General features: G+C 47.6%; 1 protein-coding gene across 2 annotated transcripts in view; it reads right to left on the reverse strand.

Moving 5' to 3' along the window:
• The window catches only part of CSF1 (colony stimulating factor 1), a 30,486-nt gene extending 25,483 nt beyond the window's left edge, over positions 1 to 5,003 (reverse strand). Inside the window, exon 1 of one of the 2 annotated variants that reach the window (XM_067467948.1) lies at positions 4,632 to 5,003. The gene's annotated coding sequence lies outside the window, so the exon portion shown is untranslated. Of the gene's footprint in view, positions 1 to 4,618 lie in introns of both variants that reach the window. The other variant, XM_060773260.2, reaches the window with a different exon arrangement.
• Between the last annotated feature and the right edge of the window lie 997 nt (positions 5,004 to 6,000).

Genomic DNA, 6,000 nt, shown 5'->3' on the forward strand with positions numbered 1-6,000 from the left:
TAACCAACATGCCCAAATGTGAATACTGGTGGAGTTTGGGGAAAATAGACTTTGACATTTGGGAGTTGTAGTTGCTAGGATTTATAGTTCACCTACAATCACAGAGCATTCTGAACCCCACCAACGACAGAATTGGGCCAAACTTCCCACATAGAACCCCCATGACCAACAGAAAATACTGTATTTTCTCGTGGTCTTTGGCGACCCCTTTGACCTCCCCCCCCATGAACCCCCCACAGGGGTCCTGATCCCCAGGTTGAGAAACACTGCCTTAAAGCATTCACTTTTAAAACTTAAAAGCCATGGGACTCAACCCATGGGATGTGGCATGGTTTCAGAGAACAGTTAATTGTGAAACCCTGTATGTGCATGTGCCATCAAGTCACTTGTGGTAACCCCATACATTTAATAAGATTTTCTTAGGCAAGGGATTTTGACAGTACCCTTCTCTGAAATATAGTCTGCAGCACCAGATATTAATTGGTGGTCTCCTGTCCAAGCACCAATCAGGGCCGACCTTATTTAGCTTCCAAGACCAGTAGGGTCCCCTAGAGTATTTAGGCTATTCTGAGAAGCAGCCACAAACCCTCCTCAAGGCAGTTAAAAGATACCACCCTTTTTCTTCCCACAAACAGCAAACGCTGGTCATTGCTAGCAGTGGGAAAGTTGGCCTAACAGTTTAGGATTTGCCACTAGTTCTCAGAACCCCTTATTATGGGTTTCTGGCACATCACTCATCTCTAGGAGCTCCCTCGGTAAGCCGTAATCTGCTAACCACAGTTTTGACCACCTCCTTCTTCATGGACCAGAAGAGGCCAGCCGCTGGTCCTGTTTCAAGGCCCCTTCTGTCTGAAGCAAGGAAAGTGGTGGCAAACTTCTTCTGGAGTCCTTTCTCCAGGTAGTTTTCTGGGACTACAAGATCATGGAATCCATGATGTATTCAAGGTTACTTGCAGTAGTGCTGAACAATACTCAGAATTCCCCATCCAGTATCCATGCTGGCTGAAGGAACCTGGGAATACTGGTACAAAGCACAACTTTTCTAAGCCATGGGAATTTTATCCATACATAATTCTGCCTGTCACAGAGCAAAGCCAAATGTCTGTGGTTACTCCCTCTTGGGTCAATACAAACAAACAGGTGACAAGCAACAGATCTGAGACTGCCCTTCATCACTCAGCGCACCCTCGTATTTCATATTCTGGCAACAGCTGTGAAACCTTATGTTGCTCTAAAATGCAACTGCATCTTCCAGCTCTTGGTTCCTACTCTTTTTTTCCAGGCAATTTACCCAGTTACTCTGCTGCCCTTTCAATGCCAAGCAGGAAGTCTTTCTCTTTCATTGTGTGCACGCCCTTACAAGTTGATACACCTTCTTCCAGGGATGCTTTCATTTAGCAGTTCACAGAGAAGTCACTTTCTCTCAAAGTCATGTGGGTCTCTTGCAACGCCAGTGTCTTGGACTAGCTTTGCAGTCCCAGGAATTCCCCGCAAATGCAACAATCACAAGGTACACAAGAGACAGAATGAAGGAAGAGTAATCAGAGTTGGAAAGGGGAATAAACAAAGCAGAAGAGCCAAAAAAGGTACTACCACGCTTATTTAACCTTTTTCAGTCAAAGCCTTGCTCAATTGCTAAAATGCCCCTTTCTGTGGGTGACTTTATGAAGGGGGGAAGAAAGGAAGGAAAGGGGGAAATGTATGCAAGGAGTGGGGTGGAAGAAAAAGGAAGGGGAAGGTGTAAGAAGGGAGGAAGACAGAAAAAGAAAGAAAAGGGAAGAGGAAGGAAGAGAAAGAAAGGAAGGAGGGGGCAAAGCTTTAGGAGGGAAATGGAAGAAGGAAAGAAAGAGTCACAAAGAAAAGAAAAAGATAGGAAAGGAAAGAAGGAAAAATAGTGACAGATTACAATGTTATTGTTTTAACTGATTTATGTTTTTACCATGTTTTATTATTGTTTACATATTTTAACAGTTGGAATGTGTATGTTTTAATGTTGTATGCCACCTTGAGTCCACACGTGGAGAAAGGTGGTGGACAAATATTCTAAATAAATAAATAGGAACCAATCATTTATTAGTAAACTTCTATGGCTAATGGGTTTGTAAGTCTTATCTTGCCCAGTTTAACTATTTCCAAGGAATTCTGCACTCACCCCAAGGCAGATTGAATTGGCCAAGTCAGTGCCAGATTGCAATAAAATTTCAGATTTTAGCAACCAGAAGGTAAGGCCTAGAGCAGTGGTTCCCAACCTGTGGTTTGTGGACCACCAGTGGTCCACAAGAACTGAAATATGGTCCGTGGTCACACCACTACTACTATGGATTTTAATACAGCCCAACCAAAAGATTTTCTTGGTGTTTTCATTTTTAGGCCTGTTCCTGGGGTTATTTGGAGTGCTGATTCAGAAAATTGCATTGGCTAGAGCACACCAGCTCTAGATTATTAAATTTGGTTTTCTGTGGGCGAGCAGATGGCGACTACTGGATGGATGGCATATGTTCTGCATCAGAAACTAGAGCTGATGTGGTCTATCCAATGCAATTTTCTGAATCAGCACCCCAAATAATCAAACTGAATCTAAAGTTGACCAAAAAGTGATTTGTAACCCTTTTGGTACTAATGTTGGAGAGTGGTCCCTGGTCAAAAAAAGGTTGGGAACCATTGGCCTTGAGGTAGTCAGGGCTTTATTCCATGATGGCGATACCCAAGCCATTCTATGAATTGCTGAATCTGTTTGAACAAGTTAAACACTACACATCATTCCCTAATAGCTAAAAGTGATGTGCAAACAGTGTTTACTGCGGTGACGCAAGATGCTCTGCAAACGCTTAAGGCTGGGAAGGACTACTACAGAAGGTCCAGGGGCCAGATTCCTGCCCCAGGAATGCATAGACTGAGGAGCGAGGGAGAGAGAGAGAGAAAAAAGGAGGGGGGAGAACCAGAATTCCCATGCTCATAGAAAATGCAATTTATTTAAAAGGCAAACTATTGCACCTAGGAGTGTCCAGGAGAGTAAATTCCTCTTATCTGTCTTCTCTCTCTTGCTACATATATGTGCATATTTTCTCTCTGTGTGTGTTCTAAAGAATGTAATTGAGGGATCGACAGCTGCAGAAACAACTCCAAGGTTCACACTTTCCCCACTCCTGGTTTAAAGGCACACCTATTTTTTTGCCTCCTTAGACACAGCGTGAAAGAGCAGGTGTGCGGAGATTTTTCCAGATCTACCCTACAGATAGGGTATCATGGTCTTCCAAGCCTAATTCTCACTTTTTTTAGAGTCAGGAGTGCCCAGGAGATGTTTTACCATCCTGTGAGAGGCTTCTCTCATGTCCCCACATGGGGCGCTGGAGCTGACAGACAGGAGCTCACCCTGCTTCCCAGACTCAAAGTACCAACCTTTTGGTCAGCAGCTCTCCTGGTACAGTGGAGGAAAATTAATTCTTTGCAGCCTCCAAGCTTGCCTGCCTTGGAGCAGGACCTCAGTGGCTGGCCAGAAGAGTGACCGTTTCCTGCTGGCTGTAGGTTGGGGGAATTAAACATACCAAAGTTTACATTTGCACCAGGCCGGTTTCAAAACCATGCAGCCACTCTGGGTGCATGTAGTTCGACTCTGCTTTATCTGCCAGAGCTCAAGGCTATGGAAGCATAAAAGCTGTATTTTTACATGGTCTTGAAGTATTGCCCAACTATGTAGAGCAAGGGTGGGCAAATTTGGACCATACAGGAGTTTTGGACTCCAACTCCCACCACTCCTCACAGCCTCAGGCCCTTTCCTATGGATATGCAGAGCAGGTCTGGGCAAATCTGGATCCTCCAGGGGTTTTGGACTTCAACTCCCACCATTCCTCACAGCCTCAAGCCCTTTCCTATGGGTATGTAGAGCAGGTCTGGGCAAATTTGGACCCTCCAGGGGTTTTGGACTCCAACTCCCACCATTCCTCACATCCTCAGGCCCTTTCCTATGGGTATGTAGAGCAGGCCTGGCCAAATTTGGACCCTCCAGGAGTTTTGGACTTCAACTCCCACTATTCCTCACAGCCTCGGGCCCTGCCCTTTTCCCCCTCAGCTGTATAAGCGGCTGAGGGGGGAAAGGAAGGGACCTGAGGCTGTGAGGAATGGTAGGAGTTGAAGTCCAAAACCCTTGGAGAGAAGGCCCAAGTTTGCCCATGCCTGGTCTTGAACCTTCTCTGCCAAAGCCTGCTGGTCCCTCACCAAACTACAACTCTCAACATCCCATAGTCTTGACCCAAAGCAGTGAGAGTGGTGTCAGACTGCATTCCTTCTACAGTGCAGATGCTCACCCGGGAGGAAAGTTACTTCGAGCATAGTTGAAGCCTGTGCAAAAAAGGGGGGAGAAGGGATAAACACTTCTTGTCCTGTGAAGTCAAGGAAAAGTCCATAATAAGGGGAAGGAAGGAGGCTGGGCAGGTGCCAAAGGGGCCGAGGAGCCAGCCAGGGGCAGGAATGGGCGTAGTGAGCAGTAGGTCCTCCCTGAACAAAGTCTCCACGGCTCCGGACAGGTCCCTTACAAACGCCATACGTCCCGGGAGAAAGGAAGGATGTAGGGAGGGAAAGGAAGGAGGGAAAGCAGGCAGGAGATTGGAAGCACTCCTACCTTGCAGGCTTACTCTGAGAGTCTCTGGATCCTGCGTTTGCACGGAGCGGCAATGTGTCTGAGCTTCTTCCCCCTGAGTGGGTTTGGTAGCCAAGCGAACAGGCGAGCTGGGCCACTTCCACTGGGCGCCGCCGCCGCTGCTCCTCCTCCTGCTGCTGCTGCTCCTGCCTCTTGGTTTCCAGCGCCGCTCGCCTCCCCCTCGGCCTTATAAAGAGCTCTCTCGGAGCATGTGGCTTACGGGAAACCTTGGGACGGGGCCAATTCTCTCCCTCTCTTTGCTTGCTCCACTTCGGGTTTTTTTTTCTTGCCGGCTCTGGAGCCCCTTTTCCCCTGCAAGACGGTGCACGGGATTGCGGCAAGAGTCGCCCTTTCCCGAAGCAGCTCCCTTCCCTTCTCACTTCGGCCCTTTCGCAGTCCAAAGGCGCGCACTTGGGAGGACCTGGCCCCGCCCCTGGCCACTCCACCCTCTCAGGTATTGCAGCGTCCAGAAAGGGGTCTGGCCCAGTTTACCTGTCCGAACATATCTCCCTCTACCAACCACCAAGGACGTTAAGATCATAAGACAGTGGTTCTCAACCTTCCTAAAGCGGAGACCCCTTAATATAGTTCCTCATGTTGTAGTGACCCCCAACCAGAAAATTATTTTCGCTGCTACCTCATAACTGTAATTTTACTACTCTTATGAATTGTAATGTAGATATCTGATATGCAAGGGCAGGCATGTAGCCGGGGGGGGGGGGGGGGTAGCCGGGGGGGGGGGGGGCTTGAGGGGCTTCAGCCCCCTCCCCCCCCCGAAATTCTCAGGGTGGTCCGCGAGAAGGCCTACTGGTACATTATTGAAACTGTTACGTTTATTCATATCATGAGCTGATCACCATGCTCAATATATCCCATATGCATGGGGGTATTGGGGTAACGATACAAAAGGTTTGCTAGGCTAGACCCTCAGACTCAGCCCCCTCCCCCCCCGAATCAAACTCAGCCCCTCCCCCCCCCCCCAATCAAAATCTTGGCTAGAGGCCTGTGCAAGGGTATATGTTTCATTCAATGGGCCAAATTTGGCACAAATACCCAATATGCCTAAATTTGAATACTGATGAGGTTGGGGTGTGAGGGATTAATTTTTTCATTTGCATTTTTTTTCACCTACAATCAAAGAGCATTCTGAACACCAACGATGGAATTGAACCAAACTTGGCACACAGAACTCCCATGACCAACGCAAAATACTGGAAGGATTTGGTGGGCACAGACCTTGAGTTTTGGAGTTATGGTTCGTCCACATCCAGAGAGCACTGTGGGTCACTCAAACAATGATGGATCTGGACCAAACTTGGCATGAATACTCAATATGCCCACAGTGAACACTAGTGGAGTTTGAG

Source organism: Anolis sagrei, chromosome 4 (genome assembly GCF_037176765.1).
Source record: "Anolis sagrei isolate rAnoSag1 chromosome 4, rAnoSag1.mat, whole genome shotgun sequence".
In the NCBI taxonomy this organism is placed as follows: domain Eukaryota; kingdom Metazoa; phylum Chordata; class Lepidosauria; order Squamata; family Dactyloidae; genus Anolis; species Anolis sagrei.